This window comes from Motacilla alba, chromosome 1 (assembly GCF_015832195.1).
Source record: "Motacilla alba alba isolate MOTALB_02 chromosome 1, Motacilla_alba_V1.0_pri, whole genome shotgun sequence".
In the NCBI taxonomy this organism is placed as follows: domain Eukaryota; kingdom Metazoa; phylum Chordata; class Aves; order Passeriformes; family Motacillidae; genus Motacilla; species Motacilla alba.
In genome coordinates, this window is record NC_052016.1 from 104,128,023 (window position 1) to 104,145,364 (window position 17,342).

The 17,342-nt window shown below is 39.6% G+C and overlaps 1 long non-coding RNA gene across 1 annotated transcript; it reads right to left on the reverse strand.

Annotated features, from left to right (window-relative positions):
* Positions 1 to 2,990: 2,990 nt before the first annotated feature.
* On the reverse strand, positions 2,991 to 10,748 carry LOC119710032. Its single transcript, XR_005259487.1, has 3 exons — positions 10,448 to 10,748; positions 10,236 to 10,355; positions 2,991 to 3,303 (listed from the first exon to the last, which is right to left on the reverse strand). It is a non-coding gene; the product is annotated as an uncharacterized LOC119710032 (long non-coding RNA).
* Between the last annotated feature and the right edge of the window lie 6,594 nt (positions 10,749 to 17,342).

Sequence of the window (17,342 nt, forward strand, 5' to 3'; positions counted from 1 at the left end):
TTGTTTTCAGCCTCCATCTTGATATTATTATTGCATTTGTGGGCTCCTGATAGCCTCACAAAAATCTAACAGTAATCTTCTCTAATGGTTGTTTTAAAGTATGGTATGTTTCAGGCCTATTTCTGTGTTTATCTCCATAATAAAGTACAGTCTTCACTGTCATACATTGCTCCTAAAAGGATATGAAAGGGAAAAACCTGGGTCCATTTGATTTTCCCATGAAAAAATCAAATTTAAAAAATCATCAAAGTATAAAATTTCACTTTCCATCAAAAACCTATTTCATATCAACTCTGATTCTAACACACATACTAGCAATCAAAAGTGAGGGCTTTTCTTTAGATCACAGTGAATTATGCTGCATCAGCATTTACATGGAAGAAAATCTGAAAGGAAAATCCTTGTCCTTCCAGTAAAATGCAAGAGATTTTATGCCTTCAAATTTAACAGGGAAATAGGTAGAAGGTTTTCAAAACAATGTTACAAGTAAAGAATATTTCACAAACTGTATATTTTACCTTTTACTTATTCATGCCAGAAGAGATCTGTGATATTAGTCTTTACTTGCCAAGAGTTTTCTTAATGTAGATATCTATGGTTAGTCGTGTTTTATCCCAGAAGTCACCCTTTTCCAGTGATGGAGAACAGATAGCATCGTGTGTGTGTGTGTGTATGTATGTGGGTGGGAATTGCAGTCATCATTGTCTGGTCACACTAGTTGAAGTCATTTGTAGGAGGTGGCAAGACAGCTAAAACTTAGGTGTTGCCATGGCCATAAGCAACACATATATATTGCTCCAGTCCTTCCTGTGTTGTAATTTTCTTTGATCGTACCGATGTTTTGTCTCTAGAATCACTTTTGCATGAAGCCTGAAGCACTCTGGAAGCATTGAAGAGGTTGGGAGTAACAGCTGAGGCAAGGAGGGGGCTCATTGTCACCAGCATTTGTAGTCTGCAAAAATTGTTTGGCTGGTATTTACCACTTTTATAAGAGAAACTTAAAACTGTCCTACTAGGTGGGTGTAACGCTAGTGATGTGTATAAAGATTGATGACTAAACTAGGAGGATGCAGAAATCCCTAATTTTCATCAAGTAGCCTGAAATGAAGAAGAGCTAACCAGATTATAAAATCTTGATCCTTTTAAGGGTTCAAATGTAAGTACTTTTTAAAGACGTCATTATGCTTTGCGTTCTGTAATTGCATATCTAGCACTTACCTGTATAATAGATAAGGAAAACTATGTGAAAAAGATGGTTGAAAATTAGCCAGTAATCTGTAGAGGTGAAATGAAATGATCAGCAAATCTCAAATAGTAGGAGGCAAACCAAAATCATGCTGGCAATAACTTTTACAACCTCACGCCAAATCTATCCAAAGAACTTGTAGGAAATCCATTACTCAGCCTTCTGGAGTTAAATTCAGGGTGTGCTGTTAAGCACTGGTTTCCCTTTAAGACATGTAAGGCTGGTGTTTAGGCAAAGCCAGCAGCGACAAACTCCAGGCTCAGCTGCTGTCTAAAGCACCTGGACACATATGGCCACATCCATACTAACAACTTAACTGTGCCAGGGAACCATTCCAGGCACTGAAACTCAAATCTTTTATTCCTTACATAATCACCAGTCTTCAGCTTCTTCTGAGTTTGGGTCCACCATCACCGTCCTGAACATTTCCCTAGCTTAGTTCAGGACTTTGCCCAAACCAGAGACTGTCTCCACTTGACAGTGTTGATGTGGATGCCCTGCTTGGAGGCTAAAAGAGCTTCATGGTATGGATTTGGGTATGGCTGTAGTGTCAAAGGAGGGGTCAGGGAATGTTTAACTTCCTTTTCAGGACACATCCCAGGTACAGAGATGGGAAATTCAGATGGAAGTGTCCCATCAGTTTCTGTTTTGAGGCATGAGTAAATTTGTACCCAATTCCTGGCAGTGTTTAGAAACTGGGGAATTGATCTGGTGAACAAATACATGTCCCAGCCCTAGATCAAATATTTTTCTAGGAATGGAAAAGATTTGAGTCTTTATGCCCTGTAATGCATGTAGCATGCTCAGAAGGTTCTGGCAGTCTCAAAGAACTGACTGTTAGTTGAAAGGATATCAGGCCTCAGACTAGCTGGCTTATTATCACAGCACAAAGGCTGGAAGTGAAAAGTAAGACTTGAATATGTTTTCAATTAGATTTCACTTTCCAAACTCAAAATTTATATTAATTGATACTTGAAAACTATTTTTGCTCTGTTAATATCTTGATATGTATAGTCAAGACAAAGAAAAGATGTCTCATAGCTCAGAGCATACAGAGCATTTATATTCTTTTTAAAAAGTGCTCTTTTGTCTGCATTTTGGCTTCTGAGGCCACATTTAGTTACAAAAATAAATTGTTTTCCTTTCAAAAATGTTGAGTGCTCTTGAATCCTATGCAGTCGTGTTCCCACATATTAAAAATGCAAGGCTGGAAGAATTTCTAAGCACTGCTTAGTAGACAAAAGCCTAAAGGTTTTGTTTACAGACTCTTTCACAAAAGAATAATCAAACTCTGTAGAGAGCTGCTACTCCACTTACTCGCTAGCCTTATTTTGACAGCCGTTGCTGTTCTGCACTACTTTGTAAAGGGTGGGTTCGTGTGGAAGCCAAAAAAGTGAAATCATATTTACTGTCAAAAAAACCCCGTGTGTTTTAATCTTTCATCTGCCACTAGCAAGCAATCAAAGATGGCAGTGGCAGCAGCCCTTGTAGTTAACCCCAGTGCATGTTCATTAAACGGCAGGGGGTACCCAGAGTGTTTATTTCAGTAAAAACAATTAAGCATATATACATTTATTTTTCAGTGTTAATGATTCCCTGTTGACAGAGCTGAAAGGCGAGTGCTTCTTGAGTCTCCAAAAGTGATTATTAAAGAGAAATGACTGTCAGTCTTCTAATTTGGATGAATGCCAAGTAGACCAAAGGTGACAAAAAGAGGAAAAAGAAAAGGAAGAATATTCAAGGCTCATTATCAACATGCTCTTTTTTATTTTTTTACATTGTCACAAATGAGCTTCACAGCTTTCCCTTCATTATCAAACTGCTGGCCATAATACAGTCACATTTTCAATTGCATCATGATGTGGTTCCATACATGCCTGAGATGATTTCTACTTCTTAATTTCTTTCTTGGAATCATTCATCATTTTCTTTATAAAATATTACCTCTCCTCCTGCTGTTTGTCAAACTTGTCCCCCATCTGTGGAGAATTTTGCTTGCACTCAAGTGAGCCGTTTCGGAGGGGGGAGGGGGAAGGGAATTTTTAAGCTCTCCAAAGCTGTAGAGGAGAGAAAAAAAAACAAACCCTGTCATGGTGCCAGCAAAACATATTCTCTGGAAACCATGGTTGTTAGGACCCAGGCTATGAATTGGATACACAAAAGCAAAGAAGAAAAAGTCATGCTCTTAGCATTGTTCTATAAAGTAAAAATATGGAATGAATAAGTACAGGGCCCTAAAAAGGTGTGGTGTTCCTAGCAGGTTGGCTCATCCTGTTATTGAGAGTTAGCAAATGTTCATACTCCATGTCTTTCATATTGCTGCAGACCGAGTTCTGCTGGCTCATCATGATTGTTATCTCTACTGGAAAGCAAGCAAACCTCTCATCTGTGTGAGATCTGATGTGACATTCTGCGTTTTAGTCAATTCCAGCTGGCTGCTCCAAAAAAGCAAGCAATGTTTCATAGGTACCACAGCTATTTCTTTCTTCAATCCCCTGAAGCAGTAGCTGTGGGGCTGTACTTACTGTGAGGTAAGGAACTGCAAATTCATATTCTATTAAATATAGATTCTTTTTATCACCTTTTTCACCCTCTTTGTAGTAATCCAGCTGCATTAGGTGATGTGACTAAATGACTCCTTCTTTTATCTGTTTTGACAGTCTCCCATTTTTGATACATCTCTGACTGCATTGTATGTATATCTCTGGACTTCATAATCCGTTTTAGAGCCTACATTACACACTCCAGCCATACAAACACCATTCCTCTCTGTCTTATTAATTTGTAACTTAAAGACAAGTTAATGAAAGTTTTCATGTGATCATTTTAGGCAGTAATGGGAAGGCAATGCAGAGTAAAAATCCTCTGCTAACATAAATTCCAACTGCAGTCTGTTTATTTCAGTAGAATTGTGGCTGAGGATCAGCTTCCTGGTAGATCCCATTCATTTAGCCTTTCAAGCGTGTGTTAGACATATATCTTCCATGATCACCCTATCATGCAGTGGCTATACTACAACCTTTATCAGAAGCCTAAATAGGCTCAGGAATAAACCCTCCATTGGCTCCTGTCCAACAGAAAAGAGTGTAAATTTGAAGACAAGTGGACATAAGGAGCTAGCCTGAGAAGGAACAAATCAAAAGTGAGCCTTTATTTAGTTTGGTTACATGCAGTCATCAGGTAAAACCTAAAGGATTTATGGTTAAAATAAGTTACTAAGCTCTTTAATGGTGGATGAAAACCTTGGACTGACACGTAACGTGGATTGCCTGTAAATTACAAAGGTGGTTTATTTAGCTTGTACAGTTTAAAGTGTCTTTTATGATATAAAATTTTATAACTTCTGCATTAAATTACTTCTTTGGTTCATAGAAATTATTTCAGTTGCCATTGCCACACACTTGCTCTGTTAGTGGTAGTGTTGGCAAATTAGTTCAAGGGATATGTTTTGGTCATAACAGTATGATGTCCCATGGAAACAGAGCCTACCTCTCCTTCAAAATACACAGTTTCATAAAATGGTTCTAAGCTGGGCATTTGTCTGCTATCTGAGTCACCAAGAGCTGAAAAGGTTCAGTTTGACATTGTTTGGACCAGGACAGACACACAGAGGTGTTACACAGCCATTCTTCACCAAGGATCATCACAGCAATAAATTATTCTGCCTCTGTAGCCTCCTGAAGAGCAAGGAGGCCCCTGCAAGGTTGCTGCAGCAGTCTGTTAGAGCAGTGCAAACAGGTAAGCCAGGTGTCTGGGGATGTTTCTCCATCACCATTTCCTGGCATTCCCCTCCTTACCTGGCATGCCTCCTCCTAAGCAAAAGCTGTGTTGCCATATGGTTTTGTTTTGCTGAAAGGAAATCCGTCAAACCTACCCACCTTAAGATAACGATTTCCTGACTGCCAGTCATCACCTGGAGGCTGGCACCACGGAGATGTGGAAAGCCATTGCCCTGTTGATGGAAACAGCCTCACCGTGTGCAAATCCCCAGCCGAGTTGCAATTGAGCCGTAAAAAAGGTGAAGGTTGTTCTGTGACTTGACTGAGAAAAGAACCCGCTACTGCCTGGAACATGTTAATAAGGGGTTTAGTGTCCTGATATGGTTGTAATTCTTTCTAGTCTTTTTAGTCTGGAAATTGGAATCTGAGCATTTACAATGTATCAATGCCTTAAATTCCTGCATTATGAAATAAATCTCCCCACACCCACACATTGGGCCAAATCCCAATGCCACGATGACATTATTTCATAGTAAATCTATTTATGTCAGTAGTGATTTCAGAGTTTATCAGCTTTGTAATAGCTCTGAATTTTATAAGCACTTTTTCTTTTTTTTTTTTACTTATTTAAAAAAATCTTTCTGATGTTTTTGCATGGACAGACAGTGATAAGGGGGAACAGTTTTAAATTGAAAAGGGAGAGATTTCAATTACGTATCAGGAAGGAATTCTTTACTCAGAGGGGGGTGAATACTGGAAGAGTTTGCCAGTGGATGCCCCATGCCTGGAAGTGTTGAAGGCTGGGCTGGATGAGGTTGAGAAAGTGGTGTAGTTGAAGATGTCCCTGCCCATGTCAGGGAGGCTGGAAGTGCATCTTAAAGTTCTCTATCAAACCAAACCATTCTGGTTCTACAACAAGGTCAGAAATTTATAGTTACAGTAAAAATGGAATAGAACTGATCTAAATACCATGTAAAACCTATCTTATTAAACTTCGAAATATTCTGGCTACAATAGAAACAATGATACTTGCATTCAAAAAGCAAAAGCAAACAGAACTGACCCTCTCTTTTCCTTTTAATTTTTGGGTTAACATTCTATATGCAGTGAAAAGCCCCAGGAGTACTTACTTCAAAGTGTTACCTTGAAAAGCAGTAGTTACAGATTAACAGATTCCATCCTTTTGTATTTTATCAACTGTGCTGCTTTTTACTGTAGTTTACAATTGAATGAACTAAATTTAGTGAGTAAAGCACTAGTGAAAAAATAATTATTAACAAAAAATGGCCTTCAGCTGAAGTTGGAATTCTTTGTACCAGTGAAACAAGATATGTTAAATACTGTAGATGAGGTAGGCATACTTTTTTTTATTATTATTGTTATTTGCTTAGGGCTTGGAATAAAATTTAATATTCTCTGAAGACAATGGGAAGTTTCCTCTTTTTGATTATGTTACTATTGGATGTTTGATTTCCAATTTAGTATGAGACATTATTCCTACATCATGATTCAGCCTGTGGCTTAATGAATAAAATTTTGTCTCCTGTACTTTACATTTTCCTCAGCTGCCCTGCTCTGCTATCCAGAGAAGGTTCAGATGATACAGCTTTGGGCCAGTCTGCACTATGGCAAAATAGTGCCATATTTTAGCCATTCATATAGTCTTCCCTGGGCCCTGATGTAGGCTGCTGTCACCGGACACAGTGAAGTTTCTGTCTGATCTTGTCCACCTTTTCCTACCTTCTGTTGAATCCTATTTTTAAACAAGAGAGACTGCCTGGCAATCCACCTATGAGCAAGCACTGCAATGTCTCTGCAGGGAGACGGTGCTCTTCTGAGATCCTTATTCCTTCTGCTCGCAAGGGGTAAATTGCTTTTGTAGGGAAGCACTCTTCATTTAGTCCAGGTTTGCCTAAGAATTTGTTCACAAGTTGTCAGAACTGCGTGCAGCTCAAAACGCTAATAAAAGGAGTGTCTGATACCAAAAAATTAAGATGATTTTGATTTTTTGCAGTTTTTTACAGCACCCTCAAAGAGTCAGATAAACTTTCAGAACAATAGTTAACACTGAGTGTAAAATTTTGTCTTCTAGCTCTATTTTTCATCTTTTATGGAAAGTAATGTTTTCTCACATTGCACAGACCCTGCAAGTAGGATTGATTTTAGTCGTAGAATCATAGAAGGGATTGGGTTGCAAACCCAAGGGACTTTGCAAGGGACTTAGAGATCCTCCAGTTCCAATGCCCCTGCCATGGGCAGGGACACCTTCCACCAGACCAAGTTGCTCAAAGCCCCATCCAACCTGGCCTTCAGATTGAGATAATTTTTGAGCTCTCAGCTGATCCAGGACATTTGTTTTATTAGAACTATCTCCAGAAGGTGCTTGTGCTTTTCTTGTCTAAGACAAAATTTTGCCCCAGTCCTTAAAGCACCTTGGTTGCTCTACTTCTTAGACAGTTTGATTTACTAAGTCTTAAGCTTTCCTTCTTTATTTTTTCCTCTTGCCTTATTTAAACCTTTATTCTTTTATATTGTATTAGTAAAAAAACAAAACCAAACCTGACCTGAAGATCAAACAGAGAAACTTCCAAACATGTTGAGTCTGACTGTGGAAAGTCTCCTATGCAGGGCTATACTGCAGCAAGGAAATTCTTCAAAGTGTGTTCAGTTTTCACTCCCCTCTAGTGCTGAGTGTTAAACATTTCTTTTTTCTCTTTTACTTTTTTTTTCCTTTCACTGTGCTGTGTCATTAGTGCTGGCTCTGTTTGATCCATGAGGAGAGCAAATTTCCTGCTTCAGCCTACAATGCACTCGAGAACCTTTTCACTAGAGCCAGTAAGAATGCTCTTGCAGTAAGGAGGAGAAAGAGAAGCCAGAATATGAATGTGATTTGTTTCTTCACTTTGATATATAAAGTGCAGCAAGCCAAAGCTGCATACCAAGAGGTGTCACAGCAGATTCCTCTCACTGTGTTTCCCCAGAGGTCACAGCTCAGAGTTGAGAGCTGTGCAGAACCAAATGCTAAAATTCTGCTGCTGCCCCGTGTGAGTTGGTCTCACAAGTTGGTCCCTCTGAAGCTGGTCCATATGTGGTGGTGATGTAAAGGATAGTTTGTATTTTCTCTCTGTTGAGACCTATTGTTGATTTCCTGAAAAAAAAGAGCGGACGTTGGCATTGCAGACGCGTTCTTTGATTTCAGTATGTAAGTCTGTAATTCTTCAGCATTTTGGGGGCTCCTATGAAGTGTGTCTGTGATGTCTGAACATTCAAACATTATAGCTGACTTCTGTTGCATGGTGTTCCCTCAGCCCAGTTTCATGATTCCTGTGTGTTTGCAGAGAGTGTAAGTCATCTTCTAGTTTGAACCACTACATTGTGGATGGAAGGTGTAGGTCTACCTCCTTTCACTTTAGGTGTCTACATTTGAGTCTGTTTTCATGGTGGTCTTCCTTTAAAGTCAATTAAAAAATATAGACAGGTCTAAGCTGATGTTGATATCTACAGTAGGATGAGTCCCACTGTAGAAATGATAATATTTCTCACTAACCATAAAGGAAATCTGTACAGCAGCTCTGTCATAAATGCAGGCACTTGGTCACATAAACCTGCAGTATCCTGCTCTATACTTCATAATGTTCACAAAGAAACAATTTATAATTTATAGCTGAACAAAGATTTTTGGTTTTAAGGACTCATGACATCGGGAAGCAAGGAGTTTAAATCCTGGCAGTTCTGCTTCTGCCACCAAAACATAGTCTGAGCTGTCTAAACTTACCTCTGCAGCACTGCACTGGGCAGCACCAGCATCCCTTTCATTGCAGAACACGCATGCAAGTAATGCACCATTTCATGTGTTACCATTTCTGCAAAAACACTAGTGGAACTTTATTTCAGTTAAATTTGCTTGAAAGTTGCACCTAACACAACTTCTCCTTTCCCAAGAATGAAATATGAAGAAATTTCTTTTTTTTTTTATATGCAATATGTTTTTGACCTCAGTTTCATTGAAAACTGTTGCACTCCTATGCTGTGACGGGACTTCAAAATGTTTCATGGAAATAGGTGCCTGTGACCTCTCTGATTGTTCCAATAAAAATGCTGATCTAGCTTGGCTCCACGAAAATTCCCAAACCTTCACTGCAGAATATGTGTGTTATAGAGGAGTGCAGCATAAGCACCTTCCCAGAAACTAATTTTTTTAGCTGTCAACAGCTAATACCGCTACTATGATGCCTAAAGTTGAAACTAAGAGCTGTCTGTTGTGCTTATCAGACCTCTCTGCTTCCGGCAAATGACTCAGTGGAGGGAGGTGGTGACTTGATTGAATGCAGAGGGAGAGAAACGCAGAGTTAAGAACAAAGAAAAAGAATGATGAGGGGCAAGAAGAAAAAAACTCTGAAGTGGCATCCGGAACAGATATAGGCAGATAACAAGAAGAGAGTTAATAGAAGGGTTGGTTGTTAGATGCACAAACCAGGTGAAAATGAGGGGGAAAAAAGTGAAAAATGAAAGGCAATAGTATGTAGTAGGCTAAGACAGGAGGCAGAAAAGAAAGCAGGAGTGGCAGGTCCTAAGGAGAAGAGAGAGGGAGGCATCTCAGATTTCCGAAGCCACAGAACCTCGGCATGTGCTGGCCGCCAAGCATGCAGGCACAACCCTAACATTTTTCTAAGGGATGATTGAGGTTGGTAACAAGATCTCATCAGTTAATACAATTTACTTAAATTTGGTTGTCTTAGGCTAACATTGCAATCTCAAATTATTTGTGAATAAGTAGTTCACATATAAATCTCTCAGATTTCATTTTCCTGGAGTGTTATTTGATGCAGGAGAATGCAGCCACCAAAACCTTCATCAGCACACAGAACAAGAGCAAACAGGTTTCGTGTGCATGTAAAAGCAGAGAAGTGAGACAAATTCACATATATTAGATGGAAAAGAGGTATATAAACCTGCGAATGGAAATTGAAAGTGTGAAACCATAGGTTATTTTATATATTAAGAAGTGTTTGAGAAGCTACAAAAGTTTTTTTTCATTCTCTTTGTAAAGTTCCAGTGCTGCCCTTCACAAGTCTCACTTGAATATTTCATTCAAGTGAAAGTAAATTCAGCTTATTTCACCAGACTATGATGTCTTTGAAAACTGTCTCAATCTTTCCATATGAAGAGTACATCACCAACAGAGCTAAACTCTTAATAATACATTGCATGACTCCAGACAAAGCACCTGTCTTTGATCAAAAAAAAAAAAAAAGTATAATGGCACTCACTAGCTGAGCTCGACTCAAAAATAGAAAATAGCATTTTCTTTCTTCTTGTGCAGTTTCATGTGATCCTGAATGTCTTCTTGTTCCAATATAGCTTCTTCCCTCTGTTTACTGGAATAAAATCTGAAAAAGAAATAGCAACCTGTCTTTTACCTTTCTCCAGCATTCAAACAAAAACACTACAAAGCTTTCCCCTCTCTCAGATGAGAGCTTACCTTATTTTTCCATTTCCTTCTCCCACCATAAGATACCCCTCTTGCCTTCTTCCTTTACACACCTTGCAGCTGAGCTGTTGAGCTGTAAACAAGCTCCAGTTCAGTAACCTGATTTTTCCTAACCTAAAGGCTTGCTAGGAGAAACGGATTATGTTTCCTAACTGAACATCACTTTAGTGCTGTCTGGAGAGTTCACTATGACTAGAACAACTGCTAAAGAACTGCTCTGATTTTACAGAAAGCTCCTCATAGGAAAACACGGTCAGGAGTGCAGCCTGCAGGCTCTCTTAAGGGGCTTGAACAGTGCAGGGTATATTCTGCAGAAGGGCAGAATACATGACATATCTGGAATCTTGGCAAGGTCTAAAGAAACTGTTTGGAGTCTGGATACAGATTGGTCTTTCCTAATTTAAGAGTAGTCACATGATTGCATGCCCTAGTTAGTAGGGTTGATGTTGAGCAGTCCACGGTAGTATCTCAGTAGTGTTTTGAAATGTGTTGCTAGAGAGATGCCAGGAGTATAATTTAGTAGGTCATTCTTCCACTTAAGTTACTATCAGTCTTCAGTTCAGTTCTTGTGTGGGTTGACATGCAGGGACTGTTAAGTGTGTCCAGATTTTGGAGTTAGGGATATCAGGCCTTAAAATTAGTGCCTTTCCTCTTTAAAGTGCCCAGTGTGAAAACGATCCCAGCAGCATGTAAGGTCATGGCAGAACTAAGGATCAGGCTGGGGTGGGACGTGGCCCTCGGCGCCCTGTGGAGGGGTGGGATGCCTCAGGGTGCTCACAAGTGAAGCTGAGACTCCTCTTTAAGTGGAGCTGGGGCTTGGGGGCTTGGGGGTGTCACCTCTTGACTGCCCAGCCTCCTGCCTGCCAGGGCCGCCAGCTGACACGTCTGTGATGGCACTAGCGTGTCCAGGCCACCTGGAAGTCCCAGAGCCTGAAGTGATGGCCCGTGGAAAGTGCCCAGGAAGTAGAACACAGGAGGAGCTTTATACCCTGGCATCTGTGAGGGAAACCCCATTGAGAATGTATTGGGAAGGAGGGTTGGAGAGGGGGGAAAATATTTTTATTTCAAAAATATTTAGTACTGGTTTTCCTTTGTTCACCGTTTCTCCACAACTGTTCGAGCTTTCTACTTTTTTAAGGGGAATTTATTGCATGAATGCGTATTTTAGTCATGATCTTTCTCAGGTTGCCAATGTGGAGGAGATAAACATCACAAGTTGTCGCTGTTATTCATGGGACAGCTCTGAAGTAAAATTTCACATCTATCACGGGTATTTGTAAATGGGATCAATGCATGTTCAGTAGGAAAAATGAACGCATGCCCACTTTGGTCGGAATGAGTCCACCTTCAGGAGTAAAACGTTTGTCAGGTAAAGGAATAGTACCAAATCAACTGAACTTTTAAAATAAGATTAAAGGGGCTGAGGAGGTTGATGTAGGAAGCCTCTGTCCATCAGCAGGACTTAGAGGTGACCTTTTAGCAGATGAGGAAAACCAATGTATAGCCAGATAGACATGTATTCGTGCTTTAAACTCTGGAAGCTTACAGCTTTGCCTGCTTTCCTTGCAAGTTTTCCCTATAATCTTAATAATCACAGAGGTGACAAAAGCTCTGCTTAATGCCACCTTTGACTGATATATATTAAGGGAAATATATTTAGTCACAGTTCTTCTCTGGTCTACTGTATGTCTCTATTTATTACTGTGCTGTTTCCAAGATAATAAGTCTTATAAACTAAATTTGATTTTTTAAAATAACCTATGAATCTTAAGATTCAATCAGAAGCTTTTGAAGCTTTGCAGCATATAACTGGAGCTGATGTCTTGTTCTTTATTCTTCAACCTGCAGGTCAAGCAATTATTACTTTCTGTCTCTAATTTTGTGCCAGTCTGTTTTAGCTTGCCAACTGTCATGTTGGTGGATTGAGATTTTCCATAGTTCTACATAATACGCTTCCAGCTCAAAGAGTAAAACATTTTTAAATTAAAATGCATTCTTTTCTAAGAAAACTGCTCATATAAAAACAGTATTTAATAAAGCTGTAGTCCTGTTTGATGCTGGTTTCTACTAGTCCAGCTAGACCTAAAATTAAAGACAATTTTCTGTTGTCCTTAAATCAGAGATCCAGAAATTAAATCCATTTTCTCCATAAACATGTTCCTGAAGTTGTTTTTTTTTTCAAGAACAGAATAAATAATTATCTTTTTGTGATTAAATTATGTGATGGTTGTAAACGTGATCACTTGCATGAAGATGGGTGATTTAATATGTCTGGCAGTCAAAGAAATAGATTCCCATGATTAAGCAGCATGGACTTTAAATAGGGGAAGGACTGCATTAGCAGGGGTAGATTATGTTCATTGGTTTGTAATCTGCTTTTGTTGCCTGATTTTTGAACAACATCTGGGTAAGAAAGTGTTGAGAAGTAACTGGTGAAGTAACTGGTGAAGTAACTAGTGAAGGTTGAAGAAATTGCTCTTTTTTGTTATAGCTCCCACCTTTTACAGAGCAGGTGCTTTGTTGTGCTGGGTAGATGCCGTGGACTGAAACAGAGTAGGGGGCTGTGTCTCTGTGTCAGGTTCCTGACAGGCACCAACCTTTCTGTTCTGCACTTTCCATCCTTCTTTTGCGCCTGGGTGTGTGGGCACACGCATCTGTTCTCACCTACATATACATATATGTACATAAAACATAAGTAGATATATCCCCAATGTGTGTAGGGCTCTAAAAGCAGCATTTCAAATAGCCAGGACAGGAGACAGAGATGTTTTAATTAGAAAACCAGTATTATTTAGAAAAGTAGCCTCACAGCATGAGAGCCTCTGCTATGCAAAGTGGAAAGGAAAGATTAGCAAAAACTAATGGGTGACAAAATAAAGATATCTAATCACTAGGTGGGAATAGAAGGCAACATGGTATTACTTTTGAGCTTGCTCTCATTTATACTGATCTGTAAATTACACAGTGCCTGAAGCTATGCCAGGACTCTGTAAACAATTTCTGCAAAGAGTATGCAAAACATAAAGACATTGCATAACCAATAGGATTTGCACTGGAGGAATGGTGCAGTAAAAATAATAACAGCAAGACTCAAGCATGGCTCAAGACTTTTTCTTGAAGCAAAATCTCTTCAGATAGTGCATGAAATAAAACATTGAAGAGACAAATGTCTGTAAAAGAGAAAGCAGGGTAAGAGTAAGGGGTGAACACAAGTGTCCACAGCATAGAAATGGAGATAATGAGTAGAGAGACAACTGGAATCGCATGAAAACACATTCAACAAATGGTGGTGAAATCCAAACTGACAAAGAGAAAGATTTGTAACCAACCTAGCAGCAAGACATAATGGTGCTGGCATGGACCATGGGGCAGAGGACCTTTTTCACAGCGTGGGTCTGTTGTTTCCCACATTAGTTACTATACTGAGTTAAAGCACTCCCTGGCTTTAGCTAAACAATTTGACTAAGCCAATTCATGAAGCTTCACTTATTCTTAAGGTAAAGGAGAACATGGTGGCTATGGAGTACAAGGTATGTCATAGAGAACTGAACAAAAGGCAGGAATGAAGTTCCTAAAATTAGGAGATAAGTTAAAATAATTTTAACTGGTGAAATAGACAGTGTATGGCCTAAATGGATGTATAGGGGAGAAGGTTTAAAAAAGAAGTAATGAGTTCACTGGTGAGGTTTTTATGTGTACTGTAATGCATGCAGTGGGACAAAGAAAATAGGAGAAATAAAAACACATTAGTCCAGAAAGAATCTGAATTCTGAATTCATCACAACTGATCAGATTTGACCAAACCATACCGGAGACACAAAACTGGAGACACAAAACTTAGCTGCTAAACGTGAAGGCTGACACTTCCAAACACACATAAGTAGATGGAAAGGGGGAGGGAGAAATAAACTTGCCTTGTAAAGGGAATTCTTTGAATCTCCATGGTACAAGCTGTATATTGCTCAGACTGTTTTAAAATACATTAGCCAGATGCATATGGAATTTCACACTCTTTACATCATCCCTGATAAAGAAAAGGATAAGAAGGCAGACAGATCTCCCTAACAAAAGACTTCCCATCCTAATGAGGCCACTGTATTTGTCCAGAGCTAGTTATTCTGTATTCACTAGCCTGTTGGACACAAAGATGCTCATTAATAGGTACAGCCAAAGCACATGGTACTTGATCTGCTCCCAGCCACCTGATTATCCCCCATGGACAATTTCAGCCCAGGTGCAAATTAGAGCTTCCAAAATACAGTAGAGTCCCAGAAGAGCAGGTGGGCTTTATGTGTTTAGAAGGGGGAAAAAAAAGCTGTTAAAATAACACATCTGTGTTTCTGAAGTAGAAGACAATGAGGAAAGCCTTAATCTCTCTTTCAAAGGCAATCAGGATCAAGCCATGGTAAAAGATCTAAGCAACTCCAGATACTCGTGTGCAGAAAGTAAACACAGAAAAATGATATTTATCTGATAATTTGGAGGAAATTAAGCTCAAGATACTGATGAGGTGTTTTTAGTTTTGGGCAAATTTTACCTCCACTTGAATTACTGGGAACATTTTATTGACTGAAAGGGGATTTAGAATATTAAAAACTAACAGTTAGATCATGAAGACATAAGAGTCAGAAGTACAGCTTTTCAAACATAACATGAAATGTTAATCCTGGGAATACAGGAGAAGTTTCTCTGACTTGGGTTTCAAAAAGCTGTTGGAGAACCAATTCCAAAGCTGTATTTATCCAAATACTTTATTTTCTATTTTTTCTGTAATTTTCAGTCTCCTTAGAACTGAAGTAAAAGTAATTTGCTAGAGCTTCCAGGACTGCTCTTAGCTCTTTGCATCTGTCAGATCTGAACTGTGCTTTCTGAAACCACATAGCAAGTTTTTCTGGCCTTTTTTTGGCATGCAAGCTCTTTTCATTACAAGCTCAACAGAAACATGAGCTAGATGCTGTTACCAATACTGTAGTGCAAAACCCTCAGCTCAAGTAAGAGCAAGTCTTCTGTAAGAAAAGATAAAACTTGAATAAATTTAAAGCACATTTGAAAATATTGCAGCCATGGATTTTGCCATTGCACCATTTCTTGGGGGTAAGCAAGGACAGTCTCTACTTATTTCTTTTACCTAATCTTCTCTGAGTACTGGATAACTGATAGCTACATATTATTACAAAGTCCTTGAAAAAAGGTGAACGCTGAGTATTGTTAGAGCAAACAAGTAGCTGTTGTATTTAGTTTTGGCAGAAACACAAATGCATTTTTAATATCTTTTTGTTTCATCTAAATCCATTAAGAGAGCTTCTCCTTTTCTGCCTACATAATGTGCAGTCTGCATTTTGTGTTATAACAACACAAATTCTATGGAAACTTTACAATTAGTGCATTTTAGCATTGCTGCAAAATCCTACAGGAGCTGATGATTCTCTTGCTTTGTGGTGATGGGTGGCTAAGCAACTCAAAACAGAATGGCACTTAAATCTAAAAATTAAACCTTCAATCAACATAAAACAAAGTTAGTGCCTTAAGATAAAATCTACCCGAACCTTTAACATTTTCCCTTTTTTATTTTTCTTGACTTGGTGATGTAGCAAGGGGGCTGCCACCTGGCAGAAGCAGGCTGCAGAAGTTACCATTCTCACTTCACATTCCAGGTGCGCTGACTGCAGAAAGCTCCCTTTGTTCCTTCCTCAAATGTGAATAAACAGTAACAGCTTTTATAGCCCTGACACAGAGTGTGAGCCATAACAAGAGAAAGCATGAAATGCCAGAGTACTCTGAGGCAAAATGTTGCCTTGCAAGGAGATATATATTTTTTAAATATTCATGTAGTTTTAAAACTAAGCACAGAGTTTTAAACAAAAAAAAAAAATCAAAATGCCTTTAAAGCTCAAACTCGCTAGATAAAAGAAAAGTTTACAGATTGGGAAAGAAGTAACACAAGTTGAGGTTAAAAAATAGTGCATTGAAGGAACCCGTGGGTTTCGGGCTGTAAATCCCCCCGGCTAGTTTGGGATTTAAGCCCGCACGGATCCTACATGGACGAAGTAAAGGACGAGAAGCGCTCTTTCTCCACGTGGTTCTGATGTCCTGTTTATTAGCTGGAAGGGGACATCTGCATCGTAGGGCTTCCAGGTGAATAAAGAGGAAGAGCTCCAAACCCAAGGGACGTTTATACCCGCGGAATGGGAGGTGGGGACGGAAGGCCGCAGCCAAGGGGACACCAGTGAGGAGGGGCAAAGGAGGGGCTACAAGGGACAGACCACCTTATCCGAGGGATACACCATCTGAGGGGAAGGGGAATCATGTCTAAATACTTATATAGTGCATCACAACAGTGCATGAAAAAATTGTTGAAAAAAAAATTGTACAGATACACTTCCTGCACTCCTGCACCCTTTAGGATGTTAGGTTCTCAATTCATATAGTCACCAGCTCCTACCTCGTAGTCTAAACCAACTATCCACATTACACATGCAAGGCCAAATCCCATGCTCCGCCTGCTGGCGCTGCTCTCCTGGCTCCGCTGGCACCGGGCCAGTGACAGCATTTGAAGATGCAGCTGAGAGGCAGAGCCCAAGTGCATCAGCTCGAGGTTGGCAGCCACACAGCTTCTCTTCCTTGCAGAGCCAGTGCCGAGGAACAGCAGCTGGTTCTGAGAAGGAGGGTGGAAATCAGAGGTGGGGAAGTAGCAGCCTCAGATTTCTTGTACTCTTTGTCCGTCACCACAAGGTTTTGGGTGTGTACTGTTGTGAACACTGGATAATGCTCAGTGTGTATGTGTGGTGTGCTGAGGTCTGTTCCTCTCTTACCAAATAATTTCCCCACACCTGCCAACCTGCTCTAAAGGAGAGAAAAAATTATACAACACATTTTGTCTGCTTTC